Raw genomic sequence first — 14,170 nt, 5'->3', positions numbered from 1 at the left:
TTTTCCAACTTCTTTGTTTAGGAAGGAAAATTCGTCATCCAGAGGCATGTGGCATATTTTAATCTTTTTGCAGTTCTCATTTTGCTTATGTTGCTAAACACTATCATTTCTTTAATATCATTTGTGAGAACAGGAATCACCTTTAAAAGGACAAAATGCCCTATTTTCCCTGATACCATAACAGCAGTTCTAATGAAAGGTACCCACCCCTAAACAGTGGGAGGAGACACTTCTATATGAGAATCACTTGGAAGATATTCAACACCATGGGCTCACTGTTAGCTAGAAATGTCCAAACAAATTATATATCAGTGCTGCTTTTTGGCTCTACTCATTAGAAACACATAAAATCCACTTCAACACTGAACAGCTATTTCTGCTCCTCATCTTCAGGTTTGAAAAAATTACTTCTTTGCAACTATAGCTGAGCTTCAGCCATCACCTGATGTGCTGGAAATTAATTATGCAGCAAAGATTTTTGCTACATCAGGGCTTTCTACAATCCTAAGAAACAAATATTGTCTATAACTGTATAAAAGGCGAAGATTAGATGATGAGCTCAGCTTTATTTCACCAATAACTGCAATGAAAAGAAAAAAAACAAAAGCACCTTTTCTTGTAAAACAGTCTCTAGGGACTGATGCTGTTCTCTCTATGCCCAGAATAACAAAGGGAAATGTTGCTGGGGAAAATGTGAGGATGTCTTTGCCTTTTTCTGGAAAGAAAGAAAAAATAAGACCCTGACTGAACATAGCTCCGAAGTGCCAAAAAGAAGTTGAAATGTGAGCCTAGCCAATTCGTGGGAATTTCAAGGGAAAAATACATGGTGTCCGCGTCCCCACCTGCTCTCCTGCCGTGGCCCCATCCGATGCCCTTCCCCCACCTTCTGAGTGATGGGAAATCCATCCATCCTCTCGCCACCTCTGGTCTTCCTCCTCCAGAAATAACCCAATGATGGAGAACCTTCTGTGGGCTAGACGCCATCTCCTTTGCCTATGTGACATTTAATTTTCAAGACAATTCTATTGTACAGATGACGAAAGTGAAGTCAACTGGCTCAGTCCCTTGCCTGAACAACTCGCACATGTTACAAAGGAAAAGCAGGCCCTGACATCAGGCAACTCATAGCTGAGCCTCAATGATATTAGGAATGCTGATGCTTATGGCAAAATCACATTTCTCTCCTCCTGGTCACAGTCTCACAGAGTATCCACACAGACAGTTTGCCACACACAAAAAACAGCAAGCATCCCTCCTCCCCTCAGCTGAATGAGTGGCCACTACTTTTCTACCAACTATAACTTTATCCTCTCTAGTCTTCTAGCTAAGATTATTGATCGATTGTAGAATTGTTCAATCAAGAGAGAATTCACTTCCTTAGTCACTCTCCAGTTTTGCCCATATAAATTCCAAATCCTGTCCTCGTTCTAACACTCCCTCATTGAGACACCCGATGGTTCCCTATGGTGTGTGTGTTCTCCCATCATTGCCATGAGTAACAGTAACCTTCTCAATTACAGGTGTGTTCCTGGGGCTAAGCCTGTGGTTTCTTATCACTCTACCATAGTATCATTTGTTCCCTGAATTGATCTAAGCCTCTGCTTTTCTCATCTCTAAATTGGGAATGATCAGAATATCCAATCCCTATGTGCATGCATAGTAAGTTGCTTTAGTTGTGTCTAACTCATTGTGGCCCCAAGGACTATAGCCTGCCAGACTCCTCTGTCCACGGGATTTTCCAGGCAACTGGAAAAGGAGTGTAAAAAATAAAAAATAAAAATTTTCCATGGCAACTGGAGTGGGTTGCCATGCTCTCGTCATCCAATTCCTGAGGTGGTTCTAAATGAAATAACATGCTCAACAAACACAAGTCCCTCTTATTATCATTCCCACCATGATAATAATAACCGCTATTTTTATTCCTATGACACCTTACTGCCTCAATGATACCTTTCTGAAAGCCCTGTTTCAACATGTATGAAGCTCCTGCTACATGAGAAACACTTTTCTCTACTTCTCAGAATTTCTCTCAGCTGAAAACCTCCAAAATTTTTAAGAAGTGTTAAGATTTCAATATTAAAAATTCTTTACATGCTGCCTTGTGTATTATTTCCATTTTTAAGCTCTTTGTCTTCAATGAGATGGTTTCTGTCTTTAAGGAGCATGTCACATCTGGAAGTTGTAATCCTTTAGCACATAGTAAATGATCAATTAAACATGTGTTGATTGATTGGCACAAAAGGCCAGTACGGACAGAAGTGTGCCACTAAACTGTAAAGGAGCTGGCTTTTTACAGCTGCAGGTCTGAGGCCTGGGGACAGGTGGGAAAGGCAGTTCAGGTGCCCTTTGGCTTAAGGTTCTTTCTGACCTTCTCTCCTCTCAGGGATCTTGATTTCCACATCTTCCAGGTTAACAAGATCGTGATGCTTTAAGGGTTTGTCTCCTTCTAGTTAGGAAATAGTCTTACAAAAAGAGTAAATCTCATAGTATTCCCTTTTTAGTTCAGTTCAGTTCAGTTGCTCAGTCATGTCTGACTCTTTGCAACCCCATGGACTGCAGCACTCCAGGCCTCCTTCTCCATCACCAGCTCCCAGAGTTTACTCAAACTCATGTCCATTGAGTCGGTGATGCCATCTATTCCCTTTTAGACACTTTTATTTTTTACACTCCTTTTCTTTCCTACTCAATCACCAAACATTTTTTTCTTGGCTCCAGACAAATAAATTTGTATTAGTAATAATCATCATTTTTAAACAAACAATTTTATTTTTTTAATGTGAGTGTTGCCTATAGAATAGGAATTTAATTTATAACCTCAGATATGCAGATGACACCACCCTTATGGCAGAAAGTGAAAAAAAAAAAACTAAAGAGCCTCTTGATGAAAGTGAAAGAGGAGAGTGAAAAAGTTGGCTTAAAACTCAACATTCAGAAAACTAAGATCAAGCCATCCAGTCCCATCACTTCATGGCAAATAGACGGGGAAACAATGGAAACAGTGAGATACTTTATTTTCTTGGGCTCCAAAATCACTGCAGATGGTGACTGCAGCCATGAAATTAAAAGATGCTGTTAAAAGATGCTAATTAAAAGAAATTAAAAGACAGAAGAAAAGCTATGACCAACCTAGACAGCATTAAAAAGCAGCAATATTTCTTTGCCAATAAAGGTCCATCTAGTCAAAGCTATGGTTTTTCCAGGAGTCATGTATAGATGTGAAAGTTGGACCATAAAGAAAGCTGAGCACCAAAGAATTGATGCTTTTGCACTGTGGTGTTGGAGAAGACTCTTGAGAATCCCTTGGACTGCAAGGAGATCCAACCAGTCCATCCTAAAGGAAATCAGTCCTGAATATTCATTGGAAGGACTGATGCTGAAGCTGAAACTGCAATACTTTGGCCACCTGATGTGAAGAACAGACTCATTTGAAAAGATCTCGATTCTGGGGAAGATTAAAGGCAGGAGGAGAAAGGGATGACAGAGGGTGAGATGGTTGGATGGTATCACTGACTTGATGGACATGAGTTTGAGTAAGCTCTGGGAGTTGGTGATGACAGGGATCCATGGGGTTGCAGTCCATGGGGTCACAATGAGTCAGACACGGCTGAGCGACTGAACAGAACTGAACTGAACTGATGGGGCTTCCCTGGCAGCTCAGCAGTAAAGAATCTGCCTGCAATGCAGGAACCACAAAGAGATGCAAGTTCAGTCCCTGGATCAGGAAGCTCCCCTGGAGGAAGGCATGGCAACCCACTCTAGTATTCTTGCCTGGAGAATCCCATGGACAGAGGAGTCTGGCAGGCTACAGTCTATGGGGTCTCAGAGAGCCGGACACAACTGAAGTGACTTAGCATGCATGCATATATATGTATACATATATACACTCTCTTCTTTTTGGCTGCCCTAGGTCTTCAGTGCTTTGCGTGGACTTTGTCTAGTTGCCGTGAGTGGGGGCTTCTCTTCCTTGTGCTTCACGGCTTTCTCATCGCGGTGGCTTCTTTTATGGCAGACACGGGCTCTAGAGTGCAGTGGGCTCAATAGCTGTGGTACACAGGCTCAGTTGCTCTGAGGTATATGGAATCTTCCCAGACCAAGGATTGAACTTGTGTCCCTTGATTGGCAGGCAGATTCTTAACCACTGGACTGCCTATGTACATTCTTTTTCATATTCTTTTCCATTATGGTTTATCACAGGATATTGAATATAGTTCCCTATCCTATGTGTAATAGTTTGCATCTGCTAATCCCAAACTCCCAATGCATCCATCCTCCATCTTGTCTTTCCATCAGCAACTGCAAATCTGATCTCTATATCTGTGAGTCTGTTTCTGTTTTGTAGATAAGTTCATTTATGTCATATTTTAGATGCCACATAGAAGCGATATCATATGGTATTTGTCTTTCTCCATCTGACTTACTTCACTCAGTATAATAATATCTAGGTCCATCCATGTTGCTGCAAATGGCCTTATTTCATAGTATAGGAATGTTTTTCTCAAAAAAAATCATTTTTTATTGGGATATAGCCAATTATCAAACAATGCTGTGATAGTTTTAGGTGATTCAGCAATACATCTACCCATCCTCCCCAAACTCCCGTCCCATCTAGGCTGCCACGTAACATTGAGCAGAGTTCCATGTTCTAGTACAGTAGGTGAACAGAAATCTTTAATTTGTTACATGCAGCAAGCACTCCTTTGATATCCTGAGATCACTACATTAGATTTTCAGTGTTTCTTAGAAGGTGGGGTTGAGAAATCCCTTTTCTCAATAGTAATTACATTTTCTTTGAAAATTATTTGACTTCTATTACTAAGGAAATAATTATTTTCTTTAAAATGTAATGTTGCTCCCCACTCACATCTCAACTGACAGTTGAAAAATCGTCTTGATTAGAGGGTGTTGATGTGCATTCTAGCTGGGTAAAGATATTCAACTGCGCTTCTACCCTGACTCAAGTCAAATGACCAAGCCATATGACTTGGCTACCCAACTTCATACCATGCCTACTGCAAGGACAACTTCTCTCCCATTCCGAACTGTCTGCATTTCTTTGTCTCTCGGTTCCAGGAATCAGAGCCTGGGTAGATTGCGGTGAGTCCTGTAGCTATTTACATGAATGCCTTCCACCAATATCTGTGTATCTGAGATAGTTTCAATGTATTAGTTTAGATGAGAAAAGCAAGATCCATTATATATATATATATATTTATACTATATATATATATAGTATGTTCCCACTTGTGTAACCTCTCAAAACCAAAATTCCTACATATGTGTCTAAATGTTTATGCATGATTGTGAAACATGATGAATATATAGTAAATTGTATTGGTTACCTCCAAGGACAATGGATGTGAGAGGAGGGAGGGGAGATGGGCAGAGAGTATTATATTTTATTTATATGTTTTTGGACATTTTTTATTTATTATAATAAAGCACATGACTTTTTCAAAAAAGGATAAAACATGTAAATGCACAAAGATATCTCTTAGTTTTTTCTGACTCTTGAAGTTGTACTTGCGGTGCTCAAAAACTCCTTCTGGCAAGAGTAAGAACTAGAAACCTCAGAAGGCATCTGGGTTTTGAAGTTACAACATGTTGGTATAAGGAAGTTTAGAATAAGCAGATTAGATTAATGAGTGTCTCCAAAGGGACATTATGCATTGTTTGGCTCATTCTCCTCAGAATTATCTGGTTCTAGGCTTTCGTTGCCTCTGAGCAATTTTACAACTCTGTAAGTTATGGATAACTAATTGCATGTCTATAGAAAAAGATTATCTTGCCCTGCTATCAGATTTTGTTCTAGTAGAAGGGAAAGTCCCACTCCTCCCTCTACCTGCTTTCCTGATCTAGCAAGCTGTCTGTCTTTGTAATTTTCTTTTCTTTGTATATTTCTTACATCTTACCAGTTTCCTTATTAGCGATGAGCTAAATATTATCTTTAACATATGTTTATTTTATACATGAATGAGAGTCATCACGATTTTGCATCTTTTTAAAGTTAGTCTTTAACATGGCATTGAATCCCATGGTAACCAGGATCAGAGCCAGCTGTGTCACCTACAGCGAGTTCCTCTGCTTCTCTGTCCCCATCCATCTCATTACCCTTTCTTCTGTTACATTCTGTCTCTCTCTTGCTCACATCCTTCTGCCCACATACAGATGGCGACATCTGTAATGATGCTCCCTGGTTATTTCTGGGTGGTGGTATTTGAGGAGTTTTGTAGCCTCTTTTCACTTGTCTGCCTTGCTTGAATCTTTTATAACGGACATTTGCCATTTTTATAAATCAATAAAGTATATGTGAGCAAAGTCTGACACTTGCCCAAATTTGTCAAGTGCTTCTTTCTCAATTTTTTATATCTTTGATCTTCAGAGAACCAGAGTGGTGAGAAATCTGAGATATTAGTAGAGGCCAGTTAACTTTATTGGAGAACAAAAAAGATGAGCAAAGTTTCCGAAAGTCTGCGGTACATGCACGATGCCCCTGGCATAGGGTGATCCCAGCCCCGAGACACTCCTAAGCCAGCCCAGCCCCTCTGCCCCTGAGTTCCTGCTAGACTACAGCCCCTGTGAGGCCTTTTCTAGGTGGCCAGTGGTTTGCGGGGGCAGGTGTGACTCCCTGTTACTTTCCTAGGTGCACCATGAAAACTGGCACATCCATTTTGTAAGCGCATCTGTTAAAGGCACTGGGGGGAAAGGCACCCATCTGACAGGTGCGTGCAGCACCTCCAGGTTTTCGAGGGCCATTGTAGCTGCTTCTCCCTGCTAGATGCCAGTAGCACACTCTCCTCCTCCACTCCTCGGATGTGACAACCAGAAATGTCTCCAGACTTTGCCAAAGTCCTCTGGGGAGCAGAATTGTCCCCAGTTGAGAATCATTGGTCTTGGGCATTGAGTTGCTATCTAATCAAGCTTTGTGCTAAATTATAGAATCAGAATGTTGGACATAACATAGCCAGGGGGCCATTCACCTGGGGGTTATCCTTCCACAGATCCCAATCGTTGTAGCTAGAAAAAGTAGGTAGGACTTGTGTTCCACAGGACTCTCTTTGAAGAAAACTGTTTTGATGTAGTTCCAAGTAGAGCTACATACTCCATGCTGCTGTCTAGAGAACAATGCCAATGCCACAAAGAAAGACAAACCCCTTTTGACAACCCTGCAGATCTGCCCTTCAAAGCAGTGTTCATGCATCCTTCTGGGTTCCGCTCAGAGGATTATTATTTGCCAGAGTTCACATGGGTCAAATGCCAATGATACTAAAACTCTTTACTTAATTAGCGCATCAGAAGCCTAGAGGGCTTCCCAGGTAGATCAGCTGGTAAAGAATCCACTTGCAATACAGGAGACCGCGGTTCAATTCATGGGTTGGGAAGTTTCTCTGAAGAAGGAATAAGCTACTCATTCCAATATTCTTGGGCTTCCCTGGTGACTCAGATGGTAAAGAATCTGCATGCAATTTGGGAGACCCGGGTTCCATCCCTGGGTTGGGAAGATCCCATGGAGGAGGGCATGGCAACCCACTGCAGTATTCTTGCCTAGAGAATCCCCATGGGCAGGGGAGCCTGGTGGGCTACAGTCCATAGGGTTGCAAAGAGTTGGACAGGACTGAGCAACCAAGCAGAGCACAGCACAGCCGCAGCTGGTAACAATGGCTTTAGTTTACTGAGAAGGCTGAGAAGGCTGGAGGAATTGAAACAAGGTGGGAAGGATCATTTTGGCACAGCTTATCCAATGAGAACTCTTAGTTCTTCTTCAACTCAGGTACTAGTGCTTAAGGCTAAAGTAAGATGAGAGCCACCAATTCCTCCTATGACTGAAGCCTGAATTCACACAAATAATTGACAAAGAGCCTAGGTATTGCTATTTTACTCCAAAACTCCAGATGTGTTTGTAATGAGCAGCCATGTTTAAAAACAACTGAACTATATGATGATCTTTTACTTTAATCTGGTGTCATTTTTTTCTAGTTCATATTTAGTGCTCCCATTTCATTTAGTTTATGTTTTCAAATTTCTCCATTTCTTTTTTGTTGTTGTTCTTTCCCAAGTCTTTATCAAGCATACTAGAAAAGCTTTTGTATACATATACATAGTATATAAATATTTTAGAAAATTTATGAATTCTTGACTAGCTAAAAAAGTTTATGACATTTTGATTCCACTTGTTTGACTTAGTATGACTAGAATGCTAGATTTCTTATTTACATTCACTCAAAACTTTGATATAGTTGCCTTTATTTTGGCATCTAGTATTACTGCTCAAAGTCTAAAAAATTTATTATCTTGGTGACTTTTAAAAAACTTGAATGAGGCTTGAAACTTCTAATCCAACTGAGAATATAAAAAACTATTATGTTGTTAAAAAAAACAGAAAGTTAATAAGTGATTGAGTATTATTAACTAAAGTACAGATTTTGTTCAAATTTCACAAAATTTTATGCTAGTGTCCATTATTTGTTTTCATACCTTATTCAAGACTCCACAGTGTATTTAATTGCACTGAGCAGCTTCAACTGCACGCAACAAATTCTGGTAAGTTCTCTTTTCATTTAATTCTATTACAAATATTTTCTAATTTTCCTTGTTATTAGTTCTTAGATATACCCATTACTTAAAAATGGACATTTAACTTCCAAATACATGGGATAAAGTATCTTTAATATTAGTTTCTCATTTTGATACTAATTTCTCATTTAAATGCTTTCTTCCCTGCAAAAAAAAAAAAAAACCTACCTTTTAAAATAAACTGTCCTAAATAAAACTGGCATATGACCCAGCAATCCCACTTCTGGGCATACACACCGAGGAAACCAGATCTGAAAGAGACACGTGCACCCCAATGTTCATCACAGCACTGTTTATAATAGCCAGGACATGGAAGCAACCTAGATGCCCATCAGCAGATGAATGGATAAGAAAGCTGTGGTACATATACACCATGGAATATTACTCAGCCATGAAAAAGAATACATTTGAATCAGTTCTAATGAGATGGGTGAAACTGGAGCCCATTATACAGAGTGAAGTAAGCCAGAAAGATAAACACTAATACAGTATACTAACACATATATATGGAATTTAGAAAGATGGTAACGATAACCCATATAGGGTTAAGGGTTATAGGCAAGACAGAAAAAGAGACACAGATGTATAGAACAGACTTTTGGACTCTGTGGGAGAAGGCAAGGGTGGGATGATCTGAGAGAACAGCATTGAAACATGTATATTATCAAGTGTGAAACAGATCGCCAGTCCAGGTTGGATGCATGAGACAAGTGCTCGGGGCTGGTGCACTGGGATGACCCAGAGGGATGGGATGGGGAGGGAGGTGGGAGGGGGGATCAGGGTGGGGAACACATGTAAATCCATGGCTGATTCATGTCAGTGTATGGCAAAAACCACTACAATATTGTAAAGTAATTAGCCTCCAACTAATAAAAATAATTGGGAGGAAAAAATAAAATAAAATACACTGTCCTAGATAGCACATGTAAATGACTGCTTACTCTTCTTATATGCATTCATGAAAAAATCATTTAAAAAAAACTTTACTTGCTTTCCTTTTTTATTAGAAATTTTTATGGGAATTTTTCTTCCTTTATTCTTACATCAAGAGCCACAGGTAATGAAGCCCAGGAATGATCTCCCATAGAATCGACCATCTAGGTAAAATTTGTAACATAAGCAAATTCTGCATCCTTAGCTATGCAGTCACCACCAGGGGGGACTGGGTCATGTCCACACAGCTGCTCTCCTTAAAAGCAGCACAATGTCTAGCTGGTGCAACAGCCCAGCTCACCATGGCTGAGCTGTGACCATAGGGCCAACCTGCAGTTGGAGATTCCCAAGCTTGGCTGAGCAACAGAACTATCTGGGCATTTTTAAGATTCAGTTTCCAGGTTCCTCTCAAATGTTTTGAACAGAATATTCTGATCTTGAATATTTAACTCTTCACAAAGCTATGGAGGTGATTTTGACGATTAGCCAGATTTTGAAATTATTGTATTAAGTTTTCAGATTAGAGACTTGGTAATGTCTTGGTGATATTATACTCTAATATCTTCAATAAGGAGGTTCACTTGTAGTTGAATTAGCAGCTACTATGTCTCTTAACCTGGGCTTCCCTGGTGACTCAGAGGCAAAGAATCCACCTGCAATGCAGGAGACATGGACTTGATCCTGGGTCTGGAAGATCCCCTGGAAAAGGAAATGGCAACCCACTCCAGTACTCTTGCTTGGGAAATCCCACGGACAGAGGAGCCTGGTGGGCTACAAACCATAGCATCCCAAAGAATCAGACACAACTGAGCGAACAACACACGTACACGTCCCTTAACTTAGAGATCCAATATAGTAAAAATGGAAAACTAAAATACATATAAAATATATCATTATCAAGTGTTTTGTCCTAGGGTAAAAACAAGAGAGGTATGTGGAAAGATGTTATGCCCTGATTTTTTCTAGAGTATTTCTGAGTTAAACTTTTGTCCTTGTGGTTCGGTAAACAATCAAAACTTACAAAAAATTTCACCTGCTATATATTGATACATATATAAACAAAATATCACAGTTTCCCATACATACCAATAGCACAAAATTCTTCCCAAACCCAACATTCCAAATTTTGACTCATTCAGTCATTCAACAGAAATTATGGATACTTTAACTTCTAGGAGTAGATTTCAACAATTAATTAGTTTTTGTCATATTTGTGGGGAAAGTGCTCAAAACTACAGTGTAAGAGGTCATGCATAACTGATGCTGAGTTATGGAATGTCCAATAATATCAGAAAACATTTGAGATTGTGAAGACTACAGTAGTCAGAAGAGGCATCTCAGAGAATAGAGGTGGGTTCTGAAGAATGGTGAGTATTAGCAGAGAAACTGAAGAAGTGCTCCAACTAACTTGACACAAGTTTTCCCACTGCCTGAGTCAGTAGTAGATAGTAAAACCATGACTGTCCTTTATAAGCTGATGCTTGGAAAATAGTAGTAGTAAGGTTGTATCAGTTCAGTTCAGTTCAGTTGCTCAGTCGTGTCCGACTCTTGGCGACCCCATGGACTGCAGCATGCCAGGTCCCCCTGTCCATCATCAACTTCCAGAGTTTACTCAAACTCATGTCCATTGAGTCAGTGATGTCATCCAACCATCTCACCCTCTGTCATCCCCTTCTCCTCCCACCTTCAATCTTTTCCAGCATCAGGTCTTTTCAAATGAGTCCGTTCTTCACATCAGATGGCCAAAGTATTGTAGGTTCAGCTTCAACATCAGTCCTTCCAATGAATATTCAGGACTGACTGATTTCCTTTAGAATGGACGGGTTGGATCTCCTTGCTGTCCAAGGGACTCTCAAGAGCCTTCTCCAACAAAAAAGTTCAAAAGCATCAATTCTTCGGTGCTCAGGTTTCTTTACAGTCCAACTCTCACATCCACATATGACTACTGGAAAAACCATAGCTTTGACTATACAGACCTTTGTTTTGGCAAAGTAATGTCTCTGCTTTTTAATATGCTGTCTAGGTTTGTCATAGTTCTTCTTCCAAGGAGCAAGCGTCTTTTAATTTCATGGCTGCAGTCACCATCTGCAGTGATTTTGGAACTCAAAAAATAAAATCTGTCACTGTTTCCACTGTTTCCCCATCTATTTGCCATAAAGTGATGGGACCAGATGCCATGATCTTAGTTTTCTGAATGTTGAGCTTTAAGCCAGATTTTTCATTCTCCTCTTTCACTTTCAACAAGAGGCTCTTTAGTTCTTCTTCACTTTCTGCCATAAGGGTGGTATCATCTGCATATCCGAGGTTATTGATATTTCTCCCGGCAATCTTGATTCCAGCTTGTGCTTCATCCAGTCCAGCATTTCTCATGATGTACTCTGCATATAATTTAAATAAGCAGGGTGACAATATACAGCCTTGATGTACTCCTTTCCTGATCTGGAACCAGTCTGTTGTTCCATGTCCAGTTCTAACTGTTGCTTCCTGACCTGCATACAGATTCCTCAGGAGGCAGGTCAGGTGTTCTGGAATTCCCATCTCTTGAAGAATTTTCCACAGTTAATTGTGATCCACACAGTCAAAGGCTTTGGCATAGTCAGTAAAGCAGAAATAGATGTTTTTCTGGAACTCTCTTGCTTTTTTGATGATCCAGGAGATGTTGGCAATTTGATCTCTGGTTCCTCTGCCTTTTCTAAAACCAGCTTGAACATCTGGAAGTTCACAGTTCACGTACTGTTGAAGCCTGGCTTGGAGAATTTTGAGCATTACTTTGCTAGTGTGTGAGATGAGTGCAATTGTGCAGTTGTTTGAGCATTCTTTGGCATTGCCTTTCTTTGGGACTGGAATGAAAACTGACCTTTTTCAGTCCTGTGGCCACTGCTGAGTTTTCCAAATTTGCTGACATATTGAGTGCAGCACTTTCACAGCATCATCTTTTAGGATTTTAAGTAGCTCAACTGGAATTCCTTCACCTCCACTAGCTTTGTTTGAAGTGATGTTTCCTAAGGCCCACTTCAGTTCACATTCCAGGATGTCTGGCTCTAGGTAAGCATGAAAATTTCCCCTGGTAACTCTAATTTTCTTGAAGAGATCTCTAGTCTTTCCCATTCTATTGTTTTCCTCTATTTCTTTGCATTGATCACTGAGGAAGGCTTTCTTATCTCTCCTTGCTGTTCTTTGGAACTCTGCATTCAAATGGGTATATCTTTCCTTTTCTCCTTTGCCTTTTGCTTCTCTTCTTTTCATAGCTATTTGTAAAGCCTCCTCATACAACCATTTTGCCTTTTTGTATTTCTTTTTCTTGGGGATGGTCTTGATCACTGATTTCTGTACAATGTCACAAACCTCCACCCATAGTTCTTCAGGCACTCTGTCTATCAGATCTAATCCTTTGAATCTATTTGTCACTTCCACTGTATAATTGTAAGGGATTTGATTTAGGTCATACCTGAATGGTCTCGTGGTTTTCCCTACTCTATAGAATCATCCATTATAGCCAATAACCCCTTCACATCAATGAATACAACCATTTAACCCAATAACTGATCCCATTCACCCCACCTCCACTCCAGCAAGCTCCAGCTTCACCACCCATACCCTTTTGTCGAACTTTATAACTAGTCATACAGTCCATAGAGTCGGACAAGACTGAGTAACTCACACAGACACACAGACACACACACACACACAGAAATAGAGCAATTGCCACACCACTTAACTCATCCTAGCTTATTGCTGTCCAGTGGAATACACCAAGTTTTTGTGGGATATGAGTTTTCATAGACCAAAGATCACAGGGAATGTTTCTATTAATATTTAGGATCTTGACCAATTTACTGGCAGAATATAACAGGTCAAATCACTGGAGTGTGGCCTATAATAAAAGCCATGGAGGGAATGCTGACCACCAACACAAAAAGTGATGCTCATTACATACAAAATTAAAATTTAATATAAAACATATCAGCACACAGATCTCTCTTTATATTATTAAAGAAATAGAAAAGCTTTTACTGTATTACTGCCAAAAGTTTGTCTATTTCTCACATGTATTCACACGATTACTATAAGTTTATGTTTGTGCCTAAAATTAATAACCAGAAGTATTCTCCCCTCTTTCCAAGTTTTCCTTTTGAATTTGCTTTGATTTGTTTGAGAATCAAAACAGAAGTGATAATTTACACATGAAGGACTTTTTAAAATAAAATTTATAGGTATCTGAGATTTTCTGGGGTTAGAATTAGTGGAAAGCACTCACTACAGCTTTGTTAATAACAGAAAAGTAATCTTCACAACTTCCCCAGTGGTTCAGATGGCTAAGAAACTGTCTGCCAGTGCAGGAGGTATAAGAGACGTGGTTCAACCCCTGGGTTGGGAAGATCCCCTGGAGAAGGAAATGGCTACCCACTCCAGTATTCTTGCCTATAGAACACCACAGACAGAAGAACCTGGTGGGTTACAGTCCGTGGGGTTGCAAAGAGTAGGACATGACTGAGCAACTAATACAATCTTCACAACAAAAAATATTACCAGAGATAAATGCCATTTCATAATGATACAGGGTTCAATTTATCAAGAAGTTGTAACAGTCATAAAAGTATATGTATCGAATAATAGAACTTCAAAATATAAGAAGTAAAACATAAAAATAAATCCACAATTATTC

This window comes from Dama dama, chromosome 15, assembly GCF_033118175.1.
Source record: "Dama dama isolate Ldn47 chromosome 15, ASM3311817v1, whole genome shotgun sequence".
In the NCBI taxonomy this organism is placed as follows: domain Eukaryota; kingdom Metazoa; phylum Chordata; class Mammalia; order Artiodactyla; family Cervidae; genus Dama; species Dama dama.
The sequence above is the reverse complement of the archived record's forward strand: the minus strand, read 5'-3'. Positions refer to the sequence as shown.